Source organism: Acanthochromis polyacanthus, chromosome 4 (genome assembly GCF_021347895.1).
Source record: "Acanthochromis polyacanthus isolate Apoly-LR-REF ecotype Palm Island chromosome 4, KAUST_Apoly_ChrSc, whole genome shotgun sequence".
Taxonomy (NCBI): domain Eukaryota; kingdom Metazoa; phylum Chordata; class Actinopteri; family Pomacentridae; genus Acanthochromis; species Acanthochromis polyacanthus.
Genome location: NC_067116.1, coordinates 32,090,327 through 32,116,828, shown reverse-complemented (window position 1 = coordinate 32,116,828; position 26,502 = coordinate 32,090,327). Strand labels below are relative to the sequence as shown.

The window sequence follows — 26,502 nt, the reverse complement described above, 5'->3', positions numbered from 1 at the left end:
ACAGGTTGAGCTGGTGACCGATAAACAGAGGCTATAGTCCTTAACAGAGCTGCCATGGGTTCAAGTCCAACCCACGGCCATTTGCTGCACGCCTTTCTCAAACTCTTCTCACCATGTCTCTCTTCACTGTTCGCCGTTTTCAATTTTTGCAAGATCAATACAGAAATTCTACTTCCATTTTTTTGGGTTGCGGACAATGATTTATTCAATCACTGTGTCATACTTCTTAACATACATCTTCAGATCTCTCTACTTCTAGTCATAGTTGTTCTGCTTCCATAGAGATGCAGGACTTTTAAAAAACAGTAAAAAATTTGCCCTCATTGAGTAAAAATGTGGAAGGGCAAAAAACACCCAGAAACTGCCTGTAGTTCTGAGGGTTAATCCCGTTTGACCTTCAGCGAAACAAGTGTCAAAACATCTACAAGTGACAAATGTGGAATAAAAGGTAAATGTTGGACTGTAGCACAAGCAGAGCAGGATTTAAAGGATCTGTTGCCAACGCCTCGGTGTCAGATACCACGGAGAGTCCACACCTCAGTGCACTGGTGCTGATAAGGCAGCATGAGAGGAATCAACAACATAATAATCATTATGTTTTTGTTCAGCGGTGTATAACACACAATATCAAAGCAGTTAATGTTTACCTGAAGTTCTACAGTGTTTGCTTGGGTCTAGTCACAGAGGAAATGTTTAAAGCATTCATTTATGAACAAATAAATAAATACGGCTCATTTTCAGTAATAAATGTTTAAGTATGCCGAATCCAGTATCCAGTAAAATACAAATTAAAAAAGAAAAATTTACACAGGCAAGCAAACAGAGCAACTACCTCCAAGGCTGAAAGCTGATAGTGTCCCAGAGTAATTTAAAGATAAAAGTAATTAGATAATCGCAACACACCATCACTAAAGTCAGCAGCATCCGCCCTCACAGCGAAGTAAAATCATTTACCTCTTCCCTCGACTTGTGAAGGGAAAAAAAACTGCCAGGCAGCTGCCATTAAATGTTTGAAGTGTGAAAGTAAGAGCCAGGAGGGAGGTCAGACCTGTTAAGGTGTAGATATCAGTAAGAGTGGATGTTTGCAAAACCAGAATTCTTCAATGACCTGAGCTGCTCCCTGCTTACTCACACAACCACGAGACATCTACAGGAAAACACAGCAGGCTATTTAACAAGTTCTACTCTAAAATATGCATCCAGTTTGGAGAGACACAACACATTTTTTGCACTTTTCACCTTCATCTCAAACCTTCTCGTGGTACCGACAGACAGTTAGTGTACAAAGTCAGTCTTGCAGTCAGAAAATGTCTCACTGCAGCGCTGAGCCAGTCTGAACTTTTAAAAACTTCTCTAAAATGTGTGGTGAGCCGGTGAAACAATTGAAATCAATTCTGTGTCATGTCAACTGTTGCAGAGAGATGCATGGAAACATTTTGTGTAGGTTTAATGCATGGAAACCGCAATGGCACCTCCTTTATACCTTTCAAACTCTCAATGAAGCAGCAACGAATAATAACAGAAGTTCCCCAAAAGCAACATATTATATACTTTTTTTGGAAAATGCATGAACAAAAAACTTCTTTCAAATCATTACATTATAAATTGAGTGCAAAATGGTACTCACAGTTTCTCCTTAGATTACTGAAGCAGACAAAACTGCTAGCTTCACTAAATGGAAGTCACTTGTATTCCTCCTCTCACCCTTAGAAAGCCTTATGCAGCTGAAATGACTCACATCCCTTCTTCCAACCTCTGTCAACCATCATGAGGAGGTAAACATTTCCAAATATGGAGAAAATATGAGGACGGTATTGAGGGCAATATCAGTTTGGTTTGCTTTTAGCTTGGAATGCCATACTCCGTGAGCCAGAGTCACTCCACAGAGCCAGTTCTGTGGTGCATACCTCTCACTAGGAATAATAATGACGATTGTAGGGAACATTTCACAATTGTTTTGTGTTCAGTCTGACCCAAGATGGGTGACACTGTGAGCCTGCCTTATCAGCTCTTATTTTTGAAGGGTAAAAAAGTAAAGAATAAAAGATAACTTGGCTTTAAAATGCACAGGCAGATACAGACATAATTTTCTTTTTTCCTGAATAGGCAGCCAGGTCCAGATTAGCATGTAAAGAGAGCCCATTTACTGTGAGAAGTCTTGTTGCACAGATTGTCTTCAAGTGATTAAGAAGGCATAATTAAAACCTGATTACTTCCCGTGAGTGACATAGGTCAACTGCTTAACATCCGCTAAGAGAGAACATTACGCCGTCCTGCCTGGACTGGAATTGTATTGAGGAGCAACTTGGCTTGAGAGTCCTCATTTCCTGAAACGGCACACTTCATTCAAATCCCACAGGAACGGACCGCCGCATTTACTGATATTCAAATATGTTCAGACATTCTTTAGATGATAGTTATATTATTGACATTTACAATACCGTCTGCTTTTTTCCTGTTAAATTTCCCACACTTCTAACAAGCTCTGATTCTGGTGCAAATCTGATTTGTAGTGACGCCAACTCAGTCAAATGACTTTCACTTGACTCCAATGCAACATCCACCAACACCTAAGAAAAGATGAGAAAGGACTGGATGCACGATATCGGATTTTTGTGGATATGCTGATATTTTTAATTCATTCTGGCTGATTGCCAATACAGATATATGCACATATTTTTTCTACGAGAACATCAAGTTTCTCCAGTAGTGGAGTTAACACATAATTACGCCTTCTCTGATCGCAATGCCCCACTGGCAGGTGCAGACATAGAACACAATGCTTTGAGATAAACACATTCAAAAATAAGAAAACTGCATGTAAAACATACCAGGTTTAATTTTACATAACATTTTCAAGAAGAAACTTTAAACTTTTAGCCTAACAGGTGCTATCTGCCTGTCAATGTTCATTCTGAGCCGATGCCTCAATCTCATTTTAAAGCTTTTATTAGCTGAGAGGAAAATCATTGTGCAGCCACAAAAAAGACAGATGAGATACAGACAATCTGAAGGACAAAAATGAGGTGTTTGATTTTTTTGGGAATGTTGTTTTATGGAAAGCTGAACTCTAAAAAATGCAAACAGTGCATGTTTGGAAGCAAATTATAAGAGACTGCTAAACAGGGCCACATGAGAATGTGGCTAAAATGTCAACATGGAAAAAAAGATCCTTAGAAATATCGTTAAAGACTCAAAGAAAAGCAGCAGTAAACCAGACTGCAGTCTTTCCCATTAATTACAGAAATTGTGGCAGCCAGCCAAAGTCCAATTTGGCCCACCAGAGTTTTATAATGAACCGAAATTTTGAAATCTTCAAGTTAAGTATGGAGAAACTGCTGCTTCTCAGTCAAATATGTATATATGTTCAAAAACAATAGACTTTTGATAATTCATGATCACATATAAACCCAACACAGAATATTGCATTATTGTGAAGCAGTGCTTTGACTTGGATATTTTAACAATGAAAATATAACTTCCCCCTTTGCAGTAAGATCTCCTGCAATGGGTATCAAGTTCTGAGTATTTGCAACGCAGTAGCTCTTCAGGGTCATACCACTGCTAATAAAGACCTTTATTTCCTTTTCTGGAGCAGCAAGCAGAGTACAAAACACTTAGGGTGCTTTCACACATACGCCTTTTGGTCCGCTTAAAGCGGACTGGAGTCCACAACACCTGCAAGTACGGTTCATTTGGGCTGGTGTGAAAGCAGACCAGATTATTTTGGTTCGGACTAAAGAACCGGATGGTCCGCTTCTATGTGAACTCCAGTTCAGTTCGCTCCTGGTGAGAACACAAACCTGTCTCCATTCTCCATTCATTGTTTACGAATAAACCTCGATCCATGGAATAAACACAGCCTGTTGTTTTCTTCCGGGGTTTTTCCCTCTTCACATGCTGCGCCAATCAGCGTTCACCTATGTCATCTAAAACACCTTATTTTGTGAACAGCGCCGCCAAACGACTGGGGGGAGATATAACATTCATCGTAGTTGGTTCAACTGCGAAAACACTGGTGTGAATGCGAACTGAACCAGTTGAAAATAGCAACATTATAACAACTTTTGGGTCCAAACGAACCACTCTAACGGACTAACAGGTGTGAAAGCACCCTTAGATAACTGTTACACTGAAATTTAGGCCTCTTGAGACACTTGATGGCCTCTTCCTTTGGCTGAAACTACGTGCCTTTAACGTTACACACTCACAACACAGATTCACTCACTTCCTACAATAAGAGATCATTGCACTTAGGTTACATCCTGGTCACTGTCAAAGGCACTTCTCTGAATTTCCAACAAAATGCGAAAATCACTGGAAACAGTATTACCTATGCTACGTGTCCACCAGATGTGTTTTTCCCGCATGTAAACGCACCGCATCTGAAAATCAGCCACTTGCTGGCGTGTACTCGAGGCCAGTAGCCGGCGTTCAACTCCTGCCGACATTCTTCTTGAACTATCCTGACTGCCTCTGACTGGACAAACGTATAAACTCAGGAGCTTTCTGCTCCACAAACTTTCTCGTTTACTACAAAAACAGTTTAGCGAAAAGTATTTCTGAAAGCATTTGAAATTATAAATAACCTGTGCAGTTGCTGAATCTGTCCTCATTTTAGTTCACCGACAGCTAGTTTAGACGTTTGATGAAAGTTTCACAATGCATCGGACCTCCGCACATCGCATCGAATTTGCCCAAAAAAGAAGTTGAGTCTACCTTATGCAAATGAGCTGTGGCCCGCTCCAGGGAGGCGCACTGGATCGCAGCTCAAAACACATCGCAACCGGATCAGCATGCAATGGGGTGTGTTTCACATAGACGAGGAATGGGAGGACAGAAATTGCCGGATCTCGTGGACAAGTACCTTTAATTATAGCTCCAATGAGTTGTCCACTAATTTTGAGTTTGTAATTCAACATGTTGCCTCTATCTGTGTCAAAAAGTCTGTGGGCAAGAAATCAAACTCCAAGCTGCTCCTTGTTTCAGGCAACTTGCATAACAGCCCTGGTGTAAGTAGAGTCAGCGTCAACTGGAAACACAATGTAAAGTGTTAAGCTTAGAGGGCTCTATGTACGTGCAGCCATAAAAAACAGCGCATGTAGATAAAAGCACTGGGTTTCATCCTGGACAAATGTGACTTTAGAGTATCATATTTTACTCTTTTTAAAGTAATTTTTGCTCCCACACCAGTCACAGTGCACTGCAGACACCTAGTAATATCTACCACAGCCTGCACTGTGAGGCATTCAGGGAACATTGGTAAATTCTAGTGTCTATCGATGAGTTTCCTGCCTATGCTGAGGTGGAAAGTTTCAATTGTCGCATCGCTAGTGCTACCAGTGAAAAAGTTAGTCGGGAGCCCTTTGAGACCACAAGCCCACGTCTACATGAGTATCAGGTGTATAGTTCAAGGCATCATCAGAATGGTTTAAAATTTCAGTCACTTTGCAAAACACAGTGAACAAATCTTACTAACAAATCAGAACTTTTACAAGACCATTTCAAAGCATGAAAATCGACACAGTAGAACCAGAGATAATGTCGTCTGTATTCCATGCACTCTTTTTCCTGGTCAAAACCTACCGTCACGTTACCCACAAAGCAACTCTACAACCAACAGTGCAGCTGGAGATTTGGTCCGCGTTTTGCTAATAGTTGCTAATATACCCAACATGCACAGGATTCAAGCCTTTGGGAAAACCTTCAGTGAATGCAATATGTAATATCTAGTGACTAGCCAATGAGGATACAGAACTTGACGGAACCACATGCCCACTTCTGCATGAGCATTAGGTGTTCAGTTTAGAACAACCTATTCAAGTGTGAAAACTTCAAAAAAGTCAAAACTAACAGTTGACTTCACTCTTCAACACAATAAAATCCACACAGCAGAACCAGAGACATCGACATCTTTATTCCATGCACTTTCTTTCCTGGTCAAAACCTGCCGCCCACATTACCCACAACGTAAGCCAAAGGCCGACAGTTCAGCTGAAGACTGGGGCGTGTTATACTAATAGCTGCAACTATAGCCTGGAGCTACTATCCTCAGGCAACTTTTTTCACATATGCCCAAGTTCCCGCTCAAGGTTTGTGTGTCAACATGGCACAATACAGAGGTGACACCTGGCAAGTCAAATCTTAGTAAAATAGAAGAGACATAAGAAGTGGATTTTGAACTGAATGGGACATCACAAAACACAAGGATTGCCCATCACACTCACTATTGTCAAGAGTACTGGAGGATGACTTGGCCCTGAGCTGCCACATTTATAGTAAGTAAGCATCCAACCTTCCATCCAAGTTCTACGACCACTTGACTTGAAGATACAAAAGCAGGATAGAAACAGAATCAACACAAAGCATGACAAAAGTAATATACAGCAAAGCTCAGCAAAATGTCTTACCGTTCCTCCTCTTTGGGTCTCTGGAAGTTCTGGATCACAGTTGAAGCTTTACGCTGTATGCTGCAATCTGTTGACGTTGAGAAATAAAGACAACTGTGCGTTACTCAAATGGATTACACAACTATAATTGTGCTGTGCAGAACCACAACAGGATGGTAAGTAAGTCCTGTCATCTCTTGGACATTTTTTTCCCGTGACTGTATCATTCATCAGTAGAAAGATGAACCATGGGCAGGGTCCTATAAATCCTGAATGAACCAGAATGCAAGTTGTCCATTTAAATTTGAGTCTGTCAGAAACCTGTCACGGTGCTGGGAGCAATATTTCACTGCAAAGACACAGAACAGGGAAAACAATGCTGACAAGTGACACCGCAGAAAATATTTCACCGCAGTGCAACAATTATTTAGTGAAGAGAACTAACAGACTAAAAGCTAGTTTAAAATAAATGTGTCCCTGTCATGTGAAGGCCCAACTGGCCCAACTTTGGACTCGCTGTCACACAATAAAGTCACAGTGTCTCATTGCGATGTCATTCTTCAATGTACTCTGATAAACGTTGAGTTGCTGCATAGCCACACAGGTTAGTTCAGACACCTCGGCTGAAAGGACCTCAAGGTAGGTTAAAGGTACAAATTATAGAATGGCATATAACTCAAATAACAATGTTAAAGAAATAAGTTGCTCTACCCAAAAATATTCAGCAATGTAAGAACTTACGAAGATGTACAGTCACTTTGTCAGATTATACCTTTGGCCTTGTGGGTAGCAAATATCATCACTTCATCATTTTAACCTATGACACATTTGGGTAAAATTTTGATCAGAAATAGCACATGGATTCTCAAACAATGGCAACAAATGTCTTCCTTGAAGTCACGGTGACCTTTAACGAAATTCCACTCAGTTCATTACTGAGTTCAAGTGAGTGTTTGCACTAATTTTCCTCCAGGTGTTAAACTGATATTCATTCACAAGAACATGATGAATGTACAGACACACAGCCAGCAAAGCATAACGTCTCCAGTCTCAGAGGTATAAAAACACACCGAGAGAGGACAGGACAAGCTGAGAGCACTCTTTGCTGCTGTCAATTAACATCATTTAACAACTTTTTGAAGTTGCGATCCAAAGTAAGAGAGGGTCAAATAAATTCTGACACGTAAGAGGCAGCATTTTTTGTTGTGGCAGAACAATTAAACAGATATAGATTTTAATAAAAAGGATGTCACAAGTTCCAGGAGTTGAACATATGTCACTGCATATTTTGTCTGACAGCAATTAAAAAAATATCAGACAGCAAATTACACGAGAAGCTGTAGCATGCTTTTCACTTAATATATTACTCTGATAATTAACTAATTAACTGTTGATTGAAAATCATTTGGTGATTGTTTTAGCAATAAGAGTGGTTTTGATGTACTTTAGCAGATTTGTAACTACCAATAAAGTCAGCTTGTTGGCTCCATAATTATCTTGTCTGTTTATATATTCATTGAGGTATTATTGATAAATCTGCTTTGCATGGCAGCAAATATTAAGTACACGATGAAGTAAAAGCAAGATAGCAGTATTATTGTACAAATCAGTCAGCTACAAGTCACACCCCAACCTGAGATGTCTGCAGAAATGTGAAGCACGCACTGACATGTCCATGCTATGCTCCGTATGTTATGTCAGGAGTCTGGTGATGTTTGGTTGTGTCATTTGCTAAAAAGAACATTTACTTTGCTTTGGTGTCCCTCTAACATGAATAAGAAATTTTCCTCTGGAGTGTCTGTATAGTTTATCAACAGTATGGTCTTTCAAACTGTTTAACTTTAGAAATGATTATTAATATCCTGTATTTAAGAGTGCAATCCTACTTGAATGAATCAGATTTTCTAAAGATTAAATACCCACTTGTCGTTTGTCAGTCACTGAACGGCACTTACGATCGCTGAGTAGGTTTTTCAAGAATCCTCAGACTCTTCTAACCATTTAGACTAGAGATATTCTGTTACACAAGCTGAGGAAGCAGACTCGTCATGTGCTGATACCATCTTGGTTTAGATTATAAAACAAATTGGGAAAGTGTTTTTAATGTGCAGCAGAAGGAAGAGTTTTTTCAACCGAAGATGATTATTCAAATAGTCAATCAACGGAAAATTAATCAGCAACTGTTATCAATTATTATTTTTGGAGCAAACAAAATATTTGTTCATTCCTGCTTCTTACATGTGAAGATTTGCTGCTTTTTTGTTATACATAAATGTCATATATAGAAGTAAATTAAGTTTTAGTTCTTGCACTGATTTGGAAAAAATGATGACATTTGAAAACATCAATGTGATGTTTTTTTGCTGTTATTGGAAAAAATCTTACAGAAAGATTTATTGATTGAATAATCATTTAAGTATCTGATTAATTACTAATAAAATTAATCAACCAGTGTAGTTTTAGTAGAGTCATACAGTTTTTTAAAAAATGCAGAAGAGTAGCAGTTTTTGTTAAATTATCTTCTTTTTGATTTTATTCTTTTATTTTTTTTAATCTAGCGTAATAGTCATATTTGATACTACACACGAGACGCACCGCAGATCCTGCTAGTAGTCATACAGGTGGTGTTCTCTAAAAGTTCAACGCCCTGACATCATGTTCTACTCTGAAACTGTGCTTATTTAATTGAAAATGCTGCTGCTCCTTCCAGAAAAGGACATCTTCATTAAATTATGCCAAGAAACACAAACAGTAGAACAACTTGACGAAACCTACCAGGGGGGCTGTGGCTCAAAGGCAGCTGAGGCACTCATCTTTTAACTTTAACATCATCAACGCTGTCAAACGGGTCCTTTTTAGCCAGAGATTTTAAAGACAGTTCCGTTTAATGTTGCCTGAGTCGAAAATGTGTCGGAGCGACGCAGATGCATTCGGTTTGATGACAGCTCTCTCGCGGGACCTTGGTGTTATTGATTTGAAATTCACATCTAAGTCAAAGTTTGAATTCAGTATTTCAGCGAGAGAAGTAAGAGTTCTCTTCCATTTCAGGGCAGAACAATATAGTCTGGAACAAGATTCTCATTTCACTTACAAAGGGGGAGATCATGTTTTTTTACACAGGTTGTCAGTGAAGTCAGCTGTGTGAGGAAAACCTGAAGCAAAATGTAATGTCATGTCTTCAATGCTGGCTTTGTAAACAGATCAAACCCTGCATGCTTTATATATTCTGTAATGGAAAAGTCCACCTGTCCACTATTTGCACTAGCACTGCTCTTCAAAAACTTCCATGTGCTGTATGGCGTCACAGTCAATACAAATAAGCATGGTTTTAGTTATGGTTTTATTTATTGGTCAAATGGTTGCAGATACGAGCTATGTGATTAGCAGGGCCTGGACACCAGGTTTATTTTTCAGACATTCAAAGTGGATAACTTTTTATCTCAAGGAGGAGGAAGAGAGTCACTTCATACTCAACTGTTTTCCTGCAACTTGCTATTGGACGGTAAGTGGTCATAATACAGTACACAACTTAAGTCTTTAATTAGCCATTTAGACTGATATAGCAACAATTTTAGTCAGGAATCACATTTCAATATCTTTCTTGCCAAAAAGAAATATAAATAAGAATGATGATGTGTTTTGCTACAGTCTGTACGCAGAATCCTGAATTAAAAATATAATTTGGTCTGGTTGTACTTATACTGTTACTAGTCTGAGTTTGTATTCATGTTTCTATCCTCATTCTGACTAGTCAAAATTACAGATATTTGTAATTCTGTTTTAACAAGTCAAAAAATTATTGCAGATATCACAAATGTCATTATGGGCAGTCTGAATTGTTGGCGTGACGATGCTCATGAGAAGCTTCCCATGGGATATCGATCCTGAAAGGCATGTGAACAGCGTTTGCAGAAGTAATGGAGTCGCTGTACATGTTAGAAAGTGTGTGAAATCACAAGAGCTCATCAGCAATGAGTTTGTAGAGAAGAGGAGTTTCGTTCATTGCAGATTTGTGGTAAAAATTTGGCAGCAGACACAATTGTGGAGCCATGACGATGTCTGAATGGACTCAGAACACTCCCAGGTCTCCCATTCTTTAGAAACGTTCGCTAAAAACTTTGGGGGGTTTTGTAGAACTGTTGCACTGCAGTTCATAGTTTGTTTGAAAAGCCACCTTCTCCTTTGCAGTATCATTTCAATTGGTCAAACTCTAATTCAAGATATCTGTCTACAGTGTCATACAGCAATCCACAGTGTCTGACCTGTTTGTGTGTCACAAAGAAAAGCACTAATGGCTTCAAGTTAGGAGTAAAACAGTAAAACCTAATGTTGTTTATATGTGCAATTAATAATTCTGCCATGTAATTCATACAGTCTAAGGGATATAGAAGCGACTATATAGATCATGAACTGCAGTTTTCTACAATTCCACATGCTAGAAATATGTAGCTTTTGATAATTAACATGTCTCCAGAGGTGAAAAAAGTACGCTGACCTTAAGTAAAAGTACCTGAACCATATTGCAGAAACACTTTACCACAAGTCAAATTCACGCATCAGCACGTACACGTAAGTAAAAGAACAAAGTATTAGAATCAAATCTAAAGTACCAAGAGTAGAGAACGACGTATTTCAGAATAATGCATCTGATTCATATGACTATCATTGCAATAATTAGTTCATGTCTTGAAGACTGGAGTTGGGAAACATGATTGATCTACTTTATATAGTTCATCTGCAGGGCAGCTTGTGAATTTCCCCTCAGGGCTCAGTGAAGTTTTATGTTGAACTGTATTTGTTGATTCTGTGGTATGCTTTCAACTACTAGATATTTTTCACATTACATATTACTAATATCACTAGTACCACGCTTTAAGTCTTCAGTACACCATTAGTATTTATGTGAATACTATTATGCTGGAAAAAATATATATTCAGTTTTAGATGTGGGTTCTTCACTGCTAACAAATTAATGTCCTGCAAAGAATCAATTATTTAATCTATTTCATAGATATCACTTAAACAATCAACTTGATTTGTAAAAAGTCTCCTGTAAAGACTTTTAATGTGAACAAAAACTGGGTGGAGTCAGGTGTCTGTGTGTCACAAACCAAGGCAGTGATGGTTTACAGTGAACAGTAGGCCTACACTGTAATGTTAATCCACTGCTTTACAGGAGATACAGGCTGAATGCAACTTAAACTTTACATCATTTCTGTTTATATATATATATGTGCAGTGAGTTGTAACTGGAACTGCGAAGTCTAGAGTGATTATACTGACCATGAACTGCAGTTTTCTGCATTTGTGTTGCTTTTAATAGCTAATATGTCTCCAGAGGTGGAAGAAGCACTATGACATTGTACTTAAGGTACAAATACACTGGACACAGCATATGACACTCTAAACTTGTCACGTAACCTGCAACTGAAGTTAGCAAGTAAATGTAGGAGAGCAGAAAATAGATTATTTGCCTCTGACTTTAAGTGGAGTAGAAGTAGCAGCAGTACAAAATGGAAATACTCAAGTTAAATAAAAGTAACTCAAAATTGACATTTAAAATAGCATGTTGTGGCACATTTTACTGTTATCTAAAAACTGCAGCGCCTGCAATTTGGATATTGTACTTTTGCATACTGCCATAACATTCTGATTTATTACTGAGCCCAAACAGAAGTGACTTAAATAACGGCATAGATTTGTAAAAAGTCTCCTGTAAAGACTTTTAATGTGAACACAAACTGGGTGGAGTCAGGTGTCTATGTGTCACAAACCAAAGCAGTGACGGTTTACAGTGAACAGCAGGCCTACACTGTAATGTTAGTCCACTGCTTTATGGTTCATACAGGCCTAATGTAACTTACACTTTATATAATTTATGTTCATATATATGTGCACTGGATGATTTTAACAGGAACGATGAATTCTAAAAGTGACTATACTGACCATGAACTACAGTCTTCAATGACTTAATAACACACTCGGTGACTTAACTACCTTTAAACAACGTGGCGAATCCGTCGCTAACAAGCAGCGTCCACTAACGGTAACGTCGACGCCAAAACTAGCTAACACGGACTCCTGTAAGAGAACACTGAAGCAAAACACATTTCGGTGCAGACGGGGGGCTGTCTGTCGTGTTTCTCCGGTGACAGTGTGTCTTCCGCATTGCTCACCAGCAGACCGCCGGGCTAAAAACAGAAACCCCCAGAGAGTCCCGTTAGCACAAAACCTGCCTGTCTGTTCACACAGTTTGATATTTCCAACGCTTGACTGCGCCGAGCTCCGCGCAAAGCTAGTTAGCTTTTGTTAGTTATCCTCGTGTAACATTCCTACCGGCCACCGCTGTCGTGTCCACGCCCTCGCTGTGAACTCCGTCCGAGCTACAGTAAAAACTCACATTAAAGCCTAACAAGGCCAAACTAACCGGAGCCGAGCCGCCCTGACGCCGGTTACCACCTAAAGCTACTCCGGTTCAAACACATCCCGAGAGACGAGGAAACGTTTAGAAGAGTTATAAGACGAATAGAAGTGGGGGGTAGTTTCGCTTACCTTCGCTTTCTAGGAATTCTAGCAGAGGTTGAAATCCCAGCAGAAAAAAGTGAAACTTGTTGATCCTAATTCTGGGAGAGTTGGAGGCAGTGACGTCACCGCTGAAATTCCAGCCGTGTGTGAGTTCAGAGGTTTGACCATGTAAGGCAGCAGGCCAAAACACTGTGTTTACACTGCATGTATGCAGGGGAACACATAGGCCCGAACAAATGTAAGCTGCACACAAGCTTCCCTTTTTTTTAAAGACATAAACCTCATGATTCTCTCCTCATGAGCCATGATGAGACACACACTGTGCTGGAAAGTACATTAAACCCAAAGGATTACTGTCATATGCATCAATAAACAAGTTTCCAGTGAAATTAAATTCTTAGTTTACTGTCTAGTGCCTTGAATACAGTGCCTCTCAAAAGTATTCACAACCGGTTATATTGTTTTCTGACATTTGGTCATAGTTTAATTTGGCTTTTTGTCAAGACTATTTCATGTCAAAGTGAAAGCAGATTTTTAGTAAGTAGTGCTGATAAGTTTTCACTGTCATTAACCCTCGTGTTGTCCTGTGGGTCAAAACTGACCCCGTTTAAAGTTTGAAAATGTGGGGGGAAAAATATTTTCTCAGTGAAACTTCTGATGTTCACATTTTCAACATTTTTGAACATTTTTTGGTGGAAAAAAGAAATGTTAAAACTGTTGCTTAAAAACATTCACAAAAAGTCAACCAAAAGCCAGCGGAATTTGCTGGATTTTGGTTGATTTTTTTGTGAAGGTTCTTAAAGAAAATATTGGAAGGTCTACTGAATATATACATATACATATATATATATATATATATATATATATATATATATAATCCCTTTAGATTTTTTCCAAGATTTTTTAAAAAATTTTTATGTTTTTTTTTAAATATTTACAAGAATTTTCTTGCCAAATTTGGGGAATTTTTTTAAAATAAAACTTTGAAGGGAAACTTTTAAGAAAGCATTGGGATTTTCTTCCTGAAGGTTTTGCAAATTTTCAGAAATTTGGGGAATTTTTTTGCTGATTTTTTGAAATTTTTTTAGACAAGGAAGCAATATTTTTGGTGCCCTTAAAGAAGGACAACAGGAGGGTTAAGAAACATTTTTAACATTTCTTTTTTCCACCAAAAAATGTACAAAGATTTCCCAAAAATGTTGAAAATGTGGACATCAGAAGTTTCACTGAGAAAATATAATTTTTTCCACATTTTCAAACTTTAACCCTTTAAGCTTCAGTCAATTCCAGCCGTTTTCAGTACAAAAAATCGCTAATATTCTATTTTTAAATTAAAAAAAATTACGAAAAATACAGGGAATATTGGACGCACATCGCGAGGTGCATTTCCTTGAAAATGACCGATTCGGGGATTTATACCGACTTCAGGACATGTTTTGGATAAAATAGTTTACTGGCTTGTGTCATCTGGATGTAAAAGGTTGGATTATGGCCGTTTTTTGTGGAATCTTTTTTTTGTGTGTAATAATAAACCCGGAAATGTGAGTCGCGCTGTGTGCGTTGAAGCCGTGTATAGAGAACGGATGGATGAATATTCGTTTTTGTCGGACAAATGTGTTTTTCTCACCCGCTGTGGTAATCGCATCTGAAAGTGGTTTATACCGGCGGATTCATGAGAATCTAAGCTTTCCATCGGCGTATAGTGTTTGTATAATCATGTTTGCAGCCGTCGGACATTCTTGAAATTCCTATGCAAATTAGTAGGTGTACCGCCGGCGGTACACTGAAGCTTAAGGGGTTTAAAACAGGTCAATTTTGACCCACAGGACAACATGGGGATTAAGAAATGGAAGGAGGACGGCACATGCATACATCTTTCTTGAGCAGGCTATCAGCAAGCACTTAGTGACCATACAAAAAACAGACAAACAAAAAAAAAAAAAAACTGGTGAGCAAGACCACCACGACACCTATGACTCCTCTAAAGGAGGTATGAGCTTCAATGGCTGAGGGCTGAGACTGGAGAGAATGTGCACACAGCAACCTGTTCCAGTCAAAGCTATATGAGATAGTGGCAAAGAAAGAGTCACTACTGAAAAAAGCTCAAATCATGTTTGCCAGAAGGCATGTGGAGACTGGAAGTAGAAGTGGAGTCAACTGGAAAAAATTTTTTTGATCAGATGGGACTAAAATTATGTGGGTTTTTTTGTCCATCAGACTAGACGCTATGTTTGGTGAACACAAAACATTGCACATCATCACAACCACATCATCCCCATCATGAAGCATGGTGGTGGCAGCATCATGGTGTGGGTATGTTTCTCTGCATCAGGCCCTGGAGGGTTTGTAAAGGTAGAGGGTAAAATTATTGCATCAACGTAGAGCAAAATTCTGGAGGATGACCTGATGCAACAAAACCTTGATATGAAAGAAGATCTGTTGTCCAGTGAAACTATGACCCAAAACCCACAATCTGGTTAAGAAAGAAAGCTGATAAAACCTTGATCGTACCCATCATCTCTGACGAGGGTTTTAGGTTTTGTCAATACAGATAACACAAAGAAAGTCAGGTCAAGCTAAACTTCATTAAACACCCCTCAGTTTGACAATTTAAAATATAATGGAATCTGTAACATAAACACTGTTAGGCTTTCTATTTCTTTCAAATACTCATTCTCCTGTGGGTCAACTTTTCTAATTCAGCATCATGTCTTTGAGTCAAGACACATGTAGGCGTGATTTGTTTTGTTTTCTGTCCTCTTTTGTGGCATCTTTTAGGGACATTTTAATGAATTTCTAAAAATGTGGACTTTAATAGTTCATATGTACTTTAGCAAGATTTCTTCCCATGGTGCAAACTTTCCACAAATTCAGAACATATCACACATTTCTATATGTCACCTCCTGAGGAAATACCCAATCTGAGGTTTTGTTGTGACTACGTAGGAGGACAAATGCACGGGTTTTAAATATTGCGGGTGATGTGTCATCTGCCTCTCATCTAAATTCTACACCTATACACACGACTCTCCTAACAAGTCATTTTGAGACAGCCAGTGGTGAAACGTGCATTTACTCAAGTACTGCAGGGCAGACACTACAGGCAAAAACATTGTTATTTCACACATTGCACAATTTTTTTTGAGTAATTTTCAAACAATTGTGCTTCCGTAACATATTTATTTTTAGACCAGTGAAAGGAAAACATCCAAAATTCACATTTTTGTGTTATTTTCATGGGTATGGGTTTAATTTGAACATTGTAGGAAACAAATGATGGTTTTCCGCTGGTAAAATGGAAGTTTTTTTCTCCATATGCTGTTTTTGGTGAGCTGTAAGAAACATCAGCGGCCAACACCGTGCCTGAGCATTTCCACTTTAAGTGCAGTGTACCGAGTCCAAAAAATACAAATTCAGACTTCCAGGGTTTCAGAAGAGACAAACAAAGAACCAATGCATTAAATTTTCAGAATGGAGTTTGATGTACCGTTGTTATTCTTTGGTGTCCAGTTCGAGCATGTATGGCTGGATTACTCGAGTAGTGCAGCTTGTCGTTGTGTTACAGCAAGACGAGTAAGTGTTTGAGCAGAGTTGTGGGTGAGCTGGTGTGGTAGAACTGCACAAGGAGAGAGGCAGGAACTTCAAAGATCTGAATATGCTGGAGAAAGCAATGATGTAGACTTACATTAAAGCCATTTTAAGGCAGGAAGGATTTATTTCATGTACAAAAAATAGAAATATTTAAGTCTGATACACAGAGATGAGTGTTTAGGGGTTTAATCAATGACTGAAGAGGAACTTCAAGTAGGTAAATTAACTTTATAAGGTTCAACCATCATGAATCAATCAATCATGAACGGATTAATGCATCAGTAATTATAACCCAGCTCTGAAAAAAATCACATTCTGCAAAATGAATACTTTTACTTTGAGTATTCAAAGTATATTTTAATGCTAATACTTTTGTATATTTACTTTAAACACATGAATTTGGCTTGTAGTAGATAATTTATCCATTGTGGTACTGAATACTTCTAAATCTAGAGATAGACGCTGAGGACTCAAAATATGAACTATCAAAAGTTAAGTATAGAGGATGAACACCTCTAAACTGCAGCTGTGCTTTAATAGTATTGCAGATAACAGCTTGGTGCGTATCGGTGCTGCCGCTGAATGACTTGCATTGTAAAGTTTAACGTTATAGAGCTGTTTTGTATGTAGGAGTATTTTTAAGGCATCTTGCTGAACGTAATTGGACAAATGTCTTTGCAACTACGGGGCTAAAAAGGAAGTAGCTCAGCAAGTGTTTCAGTAAGACCACAGAGCACTCATCCATTGAAGTGTGAATTGGTACATGTTATAATCTGAACTAATTCATATTCAAACTCTATGCATGCTGCAGTTCTCACATGTCCTGTCATGGTCTGCCTGTCTTCTGGAACAGTGGTGAGAACCAGTGAGAGCTTGTTAAGGTCTGTGGCCTGTGTTTAAAGTGCTCCTATAATTTGAATTTATTAGCTGTTGTTAACACATCTTGCTAAATTATTTCTAAATATTATCTTGCATTTATTTGAGTTTGATATATCAACAGGGACAGACACAGCACAGCAGCACAACAACCCAGATAAGATATGTGCAAACGCATGATAAAGCTTGGGGTCCTATTTATTTTTGAGGGCAATTTTACTGACAAATTCAGTGTGTACAGGGTTTTCCCTAATTCAAAATGGGCACTTTAAGGGGGGACTGCACACACCAGTAAGCAAGATTAGAGCAATGAATTTGTGTTACCTTATTTGTGGGAAGTTAACACAGTTTCCTGTTACTTCTGATCATTTGACAAGCAAAAATGTGGTTGAGTAAATGAAACTCCAATCAATAAAACTGGAATTTATTCTAAATTATTATCATCTTAGCATTGGCGATTTTCCTTTGGTGCTAGCTAAGACTCTTTGAAAGGCATCAATACTCCCTCCCTATCCACAATGAATTTACTGTTGGAATTTATTTGTTTATTAGCTCAATCTCCAAAAGAGACATCTATTTTTTGGCTTCATCAGTACAAAGAATTGTTGACTGTATATAAAAGATGCCTCAGGGTCTGAAAAGGTAAATGCAGAAGTGCATTAAACCGACATTCTTTATAATGGTCAACAGAGGCGACTCTTCTGATTGCAAAAAAGGAGGTCTGATAATATAGAAGTCTATGAAAAAATGAATCTACTTCTTCCTTGATCTGCTACATGAAAAAACATTTTTTAGTGAGTCTATGGTCTCAATCACTGTCTCAAGTCTGCTTCAATACAGAGTAAATTTAGAGTAAAACAGATGATAAACTAGAAGTTTTACCAAACTTGGACCACCCGGCGACAAAGATGACCCCTGTGACCTTGAAAATGAGGTCACGGTCACCAAATGCGAACTTGACCTGTGTCTTATTATGGTACACCTGTGTACCAAATATGGTGAGGCTACATCAATATTTTATCGAGTTATCGCACAGAAACCAAATTGTTACAGACAAACAAGCAAGCAAGCAAGCAACCAACCAAGACCATGCAGCTCAAAACAATACCTTCCGGAAAACGATGTTTGCCGGGTGGTAACCAGGGTTACCTTGTGACTGGCAGGTTGCTAATGTGTCGCCGTGCATAGTATCGTCAGGTTGTCAGTCATAACCCCTTATGTTAGGTGTCCAAAGACCAACATGGTGACTGCAAATGTCAAACTGGAGGTTTCAAAACTTATGGATGAAGTCACTGCTATGCTGACAACATCCACCTGTGTGTTTCATTTAAACCTGAATAGACAGAAAAACTGAAAATGTTGCATAATTGTCTCCTTGCTATTAGGAACTGGATGGCAAACAGGTACCTACAGCTTAATCCAGATCAAACTGAGCTTCTAATTCTTGGTCCAGACAGCCTCTAAGGTGGCTGAGTGTGTGAGGTCTTTGTCTTTTACCATAAGGGACAGTCTCAGAAATACTTGGTGTCACATTTGATCGGAGAATGCACTTTGAAAAATACAACAACTCAACAGTACGCATTTGGGGGGTTTTTTGTCCCCTGTCCATCTTGTAAAGCGTCTCTGAGTGACCAAAAAAGCGCTATATAAATTTGATGCATTATTATTATTATTGTTTCTTTCATTTAAATAAAACTGCCAGACTCAGGTTCATTGTTTAGATTACTGTAATTCCTTCTTTGCCTGCCTCAATAATTCATATTTAGACTATCTACAATTAGTCCAGAACACTGCTGCAAGGTTGTTAACAAGGTCCAGCAAGATGTCACACATCACACCCACTTTATATTCTCTACGTTGGCTCCCAGTTAGGTTCAGGATCTGTTTTAGAATTCTTGTTTTCACATACAGAGCTGTACAAACTCAGGCACCTGCATATACTTCTGAGCTGTCCCAACCTTACATTCCCACCAGGTCAATTAGATCCTCTGACAAAAGTCCACTGCTAGTGGCCGGCAGTAAACTAAAAACAAAAGGTGATCTTAATTTTGAAGTGGTGGCCCCGACCGTGTGGAATGTCCGACCCTCAGACCTTTGTCATGTGGCCTCAGTCGATGCTTTTAAACAGCAACTAAAGACACTAAAAACAAAAGACTGTTTAAACTGACCTTTGTCCCACATACAGATTCAGGTTTCTAATCATCTTTTAATATGACTATTTAGGTATTTATCCTGGATCTACCGTCTATGTTTTTTATTTCCTCTTTTTGGTGTTTTAAACTGACTTTATTGTTTTTCTCTGTAAAGCACTCTGTGACTTCGTGCTGTAAAAGGTGCTATATAGATAAACTGTACTTACTTACTTGCATGCTACCTACTTAATTACAGAGTGAAAGCATCATTTCTTCTTCTTACTAGTATTATTATCACTATTATTATTTATTTTTCTAAATTTCTGCACATAAACCTGCAGTGCAGATTTTTGTTTCTCCTTCTGGCAGTGAGAGTAATTACAGAAACAGTGTCGACTGCCTCATTGTCAAATGTTTCGTTTTATAGACCGTAATCCTTCTGAATGTTCTTTCTTTATCTGAAGCATCAGAAACTTTGCTTCGACTTTTCTTCCATAGCCTGCGCCATACGTCTAGCTGCTGTAGTCTACTCTGCGTTTAAGATGCTTCCCTCTTCAGCGCTAGCAAACCAATCAGTGCTGGCTGATGTCGACACATACACCACATTAAAAACTCCCGTACAGTGCAAAACACAGACAGATTTGTCTGGTACTGATCAGCCTTGTGTGACCTTGTTTGGTTTGAATGTGACAGATGTTCATTTATATATAAATGTTTCTCATTCCAGCTTTAATTTTGACACTTCCGCAAAAAACTAGCATGTGCTGTTTGAATTTAGAAGCAGGTAGCTTGTTTTGTTTAATTAGCACCTGCTTTTCCTGCTATGAGGTGCAAAGATTCCAGCTGCGAAACAAGGTACCTCCAATCAATATTTTGTCTCTAAAGGCAAGTCACATTTTTTTGTTGAAATATTCTATTTATTTTAATAATACTCTGGCATATTCTCATTTATAATGACCGGCCACTCGTTATCCTCGGCTGCACTGAATTTGGAGATGTTCTGCCGCACCTCGTTTGTCAAAGCACCAAACGCTTCTGATGTGCGATACGAGCAAGATACTGTGAGGTGTCCAACAAAGCTCTCGCTTCATGTGGCCTGACCTCAGTGATCTCTGCCATCCAAACGAGACAATTAGTTTGCATGTTCATGATTGCATGCAAATACAATAACTGCTTTTTTCACCTCTGATTCTGTTCTCGTAGCTGTATCGCACTGCAGTGACTCGTAATACTGACACTGCGTCTCTTGTATTTGGCAACACATTCAGATGTAGTCGGTCTTATCTCTTTCTAAAAGTGATGTGGTAAGTGATATAATTAATAATTCATTTCTGCGAGGTGGTGTAATGAAAACATTTAAAAGAAATTCTTTTTGGAGGCCAAAAGTAAAATGGAGTCATTCACTCTGAGCCCTATCTTTTCACCGATAATTCTTACTTCACTGCAGCTGATTACATTGTGCTTCAAGCTGTGAATATACAGCTTTTTTTTCCCTCTCGGTGCATGAAGAAAGCATAAACAGCACTTGCAGATCGAGCACGCTGATAAAAACCAAGCGATTTGAGCTATTTTAGTGTCTCAGCCATGCATCCCCTCGTCTAGAAGTTCCAGGGCAAACTGAAAAAGGTAATCTCATTTGTAATGTGTGACAGCTTATTTGCAAGTATGTACACTGGCAATTTTTTAATGGGCCCGCCAGTGATTCTTCTTCCACTCTTAAAGCTGATTTCACAAAGACACCCTGGAACAGTTTAGATGACACATTGCCATCGCCTGTGAACTCAAGTTATCAATCAAGCACCAATTAGCATGCTCGGGAAATCAAGGGCTCTTTGAAGTTCGGCAGTTTGGGAGCGGAGCTACGCATGTCTTTCACATGATGAGTTTCAGTTCTATCCACGACATGTGAAAAGAAACATGCTCACAGGCAGAGTCCACCTCAGATAATCCACACTGGATAGAACATATGCTGAATTTGTGATCGAACTGTGTCATGTTTAACAAATTTAACTGCAGACAGCAAATATGTGACGGATAAGACAGCCAGGGAAAACAACCTCGTTTGTCATATTTTAGTGTTTCAATTGTTCCAGCATCGGATATCCTGTTTTATTTGCTGGTTATAACGCTGTCTTCTCCCCCACACCACTTCCTTTGAAGTAGGTGAAACTCAAACATTACACAGAACGCAGCAGCTGCACAGTCGATGATACTTCCTCATAAAAATGTGCGCGAGAGAATCTGTTTTGCACCTACGTGCTGAATAAGAACGCAAGACTGTCTCCCAAATGCAACTCTCCTGATTTTTAAAAAAGGCCCATTTTTCAGGAACGATGATCATCCTGACATGTTTCTGTTCATTTGCAGACAATGTCACTGGGTTTCTGACAATCAGCAGGCAGGCAGGTCCAGGTGCTCTACACAAAAACAGCATCAAGCTCATTGCAGAAAAAAAAAAAAAACAACAACAAATGTGTCTGGGAACTATGTATGCTCTGTTAATTAGAGCTGAGATAGCAGAGATTAGTCTTCAAGCACAACCATATTACAGAGAGTCATGCCAAATAAGGAAAAACAAAAGTAGGAGACAGGCAGACTCACTACAAAAACAATGTCCCAGAGCTACTAATCAGACAACTCCTGATCTAGATCTAGACCTCCGATTACACTAATGAATTCTAATTCTTATGTTTTAGCATGTAAATATGTATTAAAATGGTAGACAGAAACAATCCCTGCCTACAGCAAAGGTTTTAGCATAAATGAGCCATACTTATGAGCTTCATGCTGCACCTTTGATGCATTTTTAAAGCAGCAGGAGTTCGTCGTCATATCCTGAAATCTGTCTTTTGGGATTTGCCATTTAATATGGCTCCTTTTCCCCCCAACAAGCATTAGCATGTGTCTTACCTCTGAGGAAAATACTTTCAGCTGTGAAGCACTTTGTCTGGCTGATATTATCGACTAAAAACCTGGACGACAGAGCATAGTGTCAGTGACAATGTAGAACACAAATAAGACGAAATCAATTTGAACCAAAGCTACTGAATGAACCGTATGCCTGAAGTGGCTATGATTGTATAAAGCTTCATTTTTCTGTTGACAAGAAGGATTTGCTGTTGGAGGCTGAGGCCTACAGACTGAACAGGAACAGTATGTCCAAGTGTAGGATGTAGAGAGAAGTCAGGGATGTTTGTTTGAATAAAGACCAATCAGTACTGCAGTAATTAAACATCCTGTTGTCCTCATTTACAGGCACCAAAAAATATTGTTTACTTGTCAGAAAAAAATCCAAAAATTCTGCAAAAAAAATTCCCCAAATTTCTGAAAATTTGCAAAACCTTCAGGAAGAAAATTCCAATAATTCCTTACAAGTTTCCCTTAAAAGTTTTATTTTAAAAAAAAAATCCCCCAAATTTGGCAAGAAAGTTCTGTAAATATTTTCAAAAAATATATCTTAAAAATATGTAAAGTGATTACACATATATCAGTAAAACTCCAAATATTTTCTTTAAGAACATTCACAGAAAAATCAACCAAAATCCAGCGAAATTCGCTGGATTTTGGTTGATTTTTTGTGAATGTTCTTAAAGAAACATTTTTAACATTTCTATTTTCCTTTAAAAATGTTCAAAGATTTCCCAAAAATGTTGAAAATGTTGACATCAGAAGTTTCACTGTGAAAATATTTTTTTCCCATATTTTCAAACTTTAAACCAGGTCAATTTAGACCCACAGGACAACATGAGGGTTCATATTTAGAGCCTTATGCTGTATGCTATGCACCTGATGGACATAACATATATCAGGGTGGACGACCTTCATTTAGCACATGATGTGCATCAAAGCTGCTATATGCAAGTGTTTTATTTTGACAGTTGAGTTGCTGCTAACCTGCAGAGACTGGTCGTGTTTACCACCTGCACTTCAATGTTGTGATGATTCTCATTGTCATTCAGTGACTCTCTCACCCCCCAGACAGACTTCAACTCTTCTGTCTTGGACTACAGCTGTTGATGATGGTGTTCCTTGTTCTGCTCTCTGGGAGACTCGCTGCAACCTGGAGGACCACTAGAACCAGAACCTGCAGCAGAAGGAGAACTGGTTCATATGCAGCAACATGAATCTCACAGAGGCTGCAGAGCAAAACAAGGACGCCTTAAGGTCCAACCGTGATCAGATAGCTGACTACATTTTCCAGCTGCTTTTTAGCAGAGTGGAGGTTTAGTCCATTCACTGGACGAGAGACTCATTGGAGAGGCACTGAGGAACGCCACAGCAACAACCGAGCAGCATATTATCTAAACAGAAGACCGTATGGAAAATGAAGCAGGCCAACAACAGGAAAACCGAACAGATTGGAATCTCCTTCCAGTGACACCTTTTAGAATAAAATCAGAGCAAAAACAGGATGGTGAAACTGATTTTAGTATAACTATTAAAATTAAAACCCTATAGCAATATTTATTATGTGAATTTACCTGACTAACATTACGGTTAAAATCATACGAAATTATATAAAGTACAAGTTTACCTGACAAAAGATGCAGGCCCTTGAATATTATTTATTATATGAATTCACCTGACAAACTTAAATATTATGGTTTAAACCATACAAAATCACATCTCATTTACCTGACTTAATAAATATCAAGGGTAGGAGTCTACAATGTTACATGTACAATATAACTTAAACTGACAAACTTAAATGTTGAGGTCAACACCCTACAAAATTATGAACTGAAACAATACCTGACTGTTCAAAAAAAATGTATGTTCAGACCCAACAATATTTACGCAAGAAATTAAAAGTCTCAGGTGGTGATGGTGGTTTTATAATTAAAATATGTTTTATGAAGTACGCGACAGGGCACCATTAAGATATGTTAGATAGATGTGGATTGTACCCCAGAGATCCTCATATGATTCTTTGACCAGATCGCCAAGCCCTAACATTAACTTAAATACATTCAGAGCGAAAGACAAAAACAGTGAGGAGAGGGTTACACAGGCTGGATGAGTCAAACAACTACATGTTCCAAGCAACAACTCCCAACAGATTCATCTCTTCCAGCTCTGACTAAGGATTTGAATTTAGTGCCTCAGTTCCTGAAGGTTTGTTTTTGCTGCTCAGGATGCAGAGATCCTTTATGCCTCAGATGTAAAGCCAACAAGCGAACCGATGTCGTGGGCCCATAAACCATGCTGATATTCCCGTGCTGTGAAACTCCAAACATGGAGGAATTATTGGAGGCATTCCTAAAACCTGAGGGAATGCTTCAGACTGCAAAGACAGACAAGTGGAACAACAGCATGTATCTATGAGTAAAAAAATAGGGAAAGTGGAAGTTCATTTTCACTAAAAGATTGCCGCCATTTATCTTAAAAGAATGACAAAACTGAAGTTAATTCATTCAAGTATTCTAACACAATATAGCGGTTTGTTCATCCTGTTTAGTTAGAAAGCCTGCTAAAGTTGATACTTTCCTCCAAGCAGCAAACATCATTAATTATTCATGTGCTGTTTGTCTACAGTAAAAGAACAGCAAAGCTCGAAGTACACGATCATGTAATTTACAAATAGTTAAGAGGGTTAAGACTATGCAAAACCATTATCAAAGACTGCTTTTTAAAAAGGCTTTGAGTGTAAATTATCATTTTGTGAGAAACAAAAATTGAATCCACAACATAATTCTAAAGAGACAGATTGAACAGCTTTTACAAGCAGCACCATTACTTCTGGTACTTAATAGTCATTTCAAGCTTTAGTTTAAAAGGTATCGCTTAACGATATGCCAATACCAAGTTACACTTGGACACCAAACATAAAATAAACTTAAAAAAGAATTTAGAATTCTGAACATAAAAATTACATTGCTTTTAAATTGCAAGATTTGCTCTGGTTAGGTCTAAGCTTCATGATTACAAGAACATGAGAACAGCACCAAACCTGATACTTGATACTAGTAAGACTGTAAACTTAGAATCACATGCTGAGAAATATATTTGCCATTAAAACACTGGTAGAGCCACTTGCTAAATGCTTGTCAAGATTTTCCTCTGCATTTAAAAGGTATATGAAAATTTGTTGACAAATTAAAGGAAAATTCGACCCCAAAAATGAGAGGATCTGGTGTCACTATTAAGCTGGTGGGGGCATTTTGATGGGATGGTTTGGGTCCATTCGTCCCCTTAGAGGGAAGAATTACTGAAAAAGAGATCAAATGATCACCATTCATCTGTGATGATGTTCATTCCTCTGGTGGAGTTTGTTGTGACTCTGCTGTGTCTGCCTGCTAAGGGCCAGCGATGATCAGGCAGCTTTGTCACACATGTAGTCAAAAATCATTTCTGGGTCAACAGTTGGAGTCCTCAAAAATTTCTCAAGAAAGAGTCTTCAAGCAGTTTTCAGAGTCTGATCCAAACAATATCTATTTAATACAGAGGCTGTAAGAACAAACATGAGCAAAATCTTGAAACTTTAACTGACTACACAAAGCACTACATCGTCTTTTATACTCATACAAACTTCTTCTAAACACTCCTCTTCCGCTCTGGAAAGTCACAACCCATTGTCTTAAAACCCAACCAGAATGTATGATATAATCGTATCAAAAGTTAAACCACCTCCTTTTTTATTTCTGCTAGGTTGGCATTATTTCTGCTTAGCTCAGCGTGACCTTGGCTTCAACTCACGAGTGTAGACAAAGAGAGGGCATCAACTTCCAGTCTTACGCCTTATATGGGCTCCATGGGCTTCAGTTGGGTTGACACAGGATGATTTAGTGTATTCATAACTTCAATTGACATGTTACATCTTCCAGGCTTAACACTGTTTGCTCTTAAATTTGATTCACAGATCCTATTTGTACGATTTTATCATTTGTTCAATTTTAAAATGCCACAACAAGTTTCAGAGACTTAAAAGATCAACATCAAGGAGCATCGAAGCTGTTCTGCCGACATACGGTGGACTAACACCTTACAAA

The 26,502-nt window shown here is 38.5% G+C and overlaps 1 protein-coding gene across 4 annotated transcripts in view; it reads right to left on the bottom strand.

Annotated features, from left to right (window-relative positions):
• lpp (LIM domain containing preferred translocation partner in lipoma) overlaps window positions 1–13,140 on the bottom strand; it is a 212,197-nt gene extending 199,057 nt beyond the window's left edge. The window contains exons 1-2 of one of the 4 annotated variants that reach the window (XM_022199643.2): window positions 12,942–13,140; window positions 6,411–6,477 (exon numbers count right to left, since the gene is read on the bottom strand). The gene's annotated coding sequence lies outside the window, so the exon portion shown is untranslated. Of the gene's footprint in view, window positions 1–1,627; window positions 1,718–6,410; window positions 6,478–12,386; window positions 12,640–12,725; window positions 12,883–12,941 lie in introns of those variants that run through there. The other 3 variants (XM_051947252.1, XM_051947253.1, XM_051947254.1) reach the window with 3 other exon arrangements.
• Between the last annotated feature and the right edge of the window lie 13,362 nt (window positions 13,141–26,502).